At 40.0% G+C, this 3,173-nt stretch overlaps 1 non-coding gene across 1 annotated transcript; it reads left to right on the plus strand.

The window, feature by feature from the left end:
- Positions 1 to 2,826: 2,826 nt before the first annotated feature.
- LOC112719399 (small nucleolar RNA R71) lies at positions 2,827 to 2,935 on the plus strand. Its single transcript, XR_003161702.1, has one exon. It is a non-coding gene; the product is annotated as a small nucleolar RNA R71 (small nucleolar RNA).
- Positions 2,936 to 3,173: the final 238 nt, after the last annotated feature.

The following is a 3,173-nucleotide window of genomic DNA, read 5'->3' on the forward strand; positions in this document are numbered from 1 at the left end:
TGGTGTGGTATGATAAAAATTAGCCATGTGTGCATTCCAATTAAGCGCTCGGTTGGAGCACACACAATGGCCAGTTAAAATGGCATCCACACAATCAAAAAGTAAGCATGAGTTCCTCAATTAAATGGCCTAAGTTGCAACTAAGAGATGAGCACCAATTAAAGACAAGCAAGCTTAGGCAATTACCATAAGAGTGAATTGAGTTTAGGAATTATTAGATATTGAAGTTGTGCAAGTGAAAGAGCAAAAATTGATATAAAATAGCACAACAAACAATAACCAATGCAATGATGAAGAGAAACTACCTATTCATCCTTAAGAATAAGGCAGCAATCACATGGAAAGGTGCTTGCTACAAAAAGTGACAAGTCTTGATAAGATTCAAGTCAAACAAATGCAAAGCATTAACAAGGAGAAAATACCTTATGATGTGATTATATTGACTTAAAAACCATGATGAACAAGCAATTCTGTTAAATTTACTAAATTCAATATGTACTTGTTAAAAAATTGCACCAAAAAGAAGTCACATGTCACTTTTCATATCAATTTAGTGCTAGCAACTCAAAGCATTAAAAAGTGCACAATTCTTGATTAAAAAGTGCACACTATTGAAATTTCATTCCAAAATAACATCATAAACATTCAAAAATGCACAATTCTTGATTAGAATGCCACAAAAGGATATAGTTTAATGCATATGGTAGCTACAACATATGAATCAAATGAAAAGTTCATTTAGGCATTATGTCAAACACATGGAGTGCAGTGCTCATATTCAACAATTTCAAGCCAAAATTCAAACATCAACAACCCATAAAAAAATTGAACACTTGCAATGCAACAAACGAACAATTAGACAAACTTAAGCTAAATAACCAAAGTTAAATAAAGAAAACAAAAATTAAGCAAGCAACTAAACATAACAAAGAAGATTAAAACAAGAAAATTGAAAAGTTGAAGGTTAGAAAAGAAAGAGAAAGGGAACAATGGCACTTGTATTAGCCACTGCGAGGCTCACAACGACGGTGCTTTGCCGAAGAAGAGAATGAAGAGAGAAGAAAAAAGAAGGAAGAAAGAAGAAAGAAAAAGAAAGAAGAAAGAGAGAGGTGAAACAGGGCAGCTTTCAAATTTTTGCACAGAACACGACTCGTGCGTACGCACAAATACGTGTGCGTACGCACACCAGCAAAGATCGAGGGCATTCATGCGCACAGGGCATGCAAACGCTACAGGTAGAGGGGGTGTCAAGGCGTGCGTGTGCGCACGGGCCTGTGCGTACGAACAGAACACTCTTTTTAAAAAAAAAAGAGCAAAATAACCATATGTGCATACGCACAGGGATGTATCCGTACGCACAAAATGAAAATGTGCTAGGGTGCACTGAAATGGAATAAAAGTAGAATTTAATTGCTCAATTTAGGCACAAAAATGCATGTTTTCACATTTATGTTCAATTTAGGGATCAAATACAAAAGTATGCTATTTTAGTGCTTAAGTGTAGGTTTAGGTGATGAAATCCACTCAAATCAAGCCAAAATATCTCATCAAATATGGACTCATCAAGAGCCACTAGGTACCAAGCAACTTGCTCTTCCCTAGTGTCTTCATCCTCATCAGAGGATGAGTGTTCATCAAAACTTATGCACTGTAGGAGTACATGTAAAGGAACCTCTATGGTCTCTATATCAGCCTTGGCTTTCTTTAATTATTGGATAGGGATTTCTTGAGTAGGTATTGAGCACTCAGAGGGTGTGCCTTTACTGGCATTCAACACGAGCTTTGATGGCTCTTTGGGCATTAAACGCCCAGTGAGGGCTTCCTCACTGCCGTTCAGTGCTAGGCTCTTAGCCATTTTGGGCGTTTAACTCCCAATGAGGGCTTCCTCACTAGCGTTCAGCTCTAGCTTTGATGCCTGGTTGGGCGTTGAACGCCCAGTGAGGTCTTCCTCTCTGACGTTCAGCGCCAGGCTCTTAGCCATTTTGGGCGTTGAACGCCCAGTGAGATCTTTCTCACTAGTGTTTAATGCCTTCCCAGTCTCTCCAGATTCGGCCTCAGCCTCAGTGGTGATGGCCTTGCACTCTTCTCTTGGGTTCACTTCAGTGTTACTAGGAAGAGTGTCAGGAGGAGTCTCAGGGATCCTCTTGCTCAGTTGACCAAGTTGTACCTCCAAATTTCTTATGGAGGACCTTGTTTCAATTATGAAACTATGAGTAGTCTTAGAGAGGCTGGAGACTAGAATGACTAAGTTAGAAAGACTCTGCTTAGGAGTCTCCATATTCCCTTGAGAAGATGGGAATGGTGGTCTGTTGTTGAACCTATTCTGGGTTCTTCCACCTTGATTATTATTGAAGCCTTGCTGAGGCTTCTGTTGATCCTTCCATGATAGATCAGGATGATTCCTCCATGAGGGATTGTAGGTGTTTCCATAGAATTCTCCCATATAATTCACCTCATCCATGGTGGGTTGATCAGGATCATAAGCTTCTACTTCAGAAGAAGCTTCTTGAGTGCTACCAGCTGCAACTTACATTCCAGTCAAATACTGAGAGATCATATTGACCTGCTGGCTCAAGATCTTGTTCTGAGCCAATATGCCATTCAGAGTGTCAACCTCAAGAACTCCTTTCTTTTGAGGGACCCCATTGTTCATAGAATTTCCCTTAGAGGTGTACATGAATTGGTTGTTTGCAACTATTTCAACGAGATCTCTTGCTTCTGCAGGCATTTTCTTCAAGTGGAGAGATCCACCTGCAGAGCTGTCCAATGATATGTTGGACATCAATGACAGACCATCATAGATAATTCCTAGGATAGACCATTTTGAGAGCATGTCAGGAGGACACCTCTTGATCAGTTGCTTGTATCTTTCCCAAGCTTCATAGAGGGATTCGCCTTCTTTTTGTCTGAAGGTTTGAACTTCCACTCTGATTTTTTGCTCATCCTTTGAAGAGGAAAGAATTTGGCCAGGAAAGCATTAACCAGCTTCTCCCAAGAGTCTACGCTCTCTTTAGGTTGAGAGTCCAACCATATCCTAGCTTTGTCTCTAACAGCAAAGGGAAAGAGAATAAGTCTGTAGACCTCAGGATCTACTCCATTGGTCTTAAGAGTAGCACAAAGTTGCAAGAATTTAGCTAAGAATTGATGTGGATCTTCTAGTGGTAGTCCATGGA

This window comes from Arachis hypogaea, chromosome 10 (genome assembly GCF_003086295.3).
Source record: "Arachis hypogaea cultivar Tifrunner chromosome 10, arahy.Tifrunner.gnm2.J5K5, whole genome shotgun sequence".
NCBI classification, from domain to species: Eukaryota; Viridiplantae; Streptophyta; class Magnoliopsida; order Fabales; family Fabaceae; genus Arachis; species Arachis hypogaea.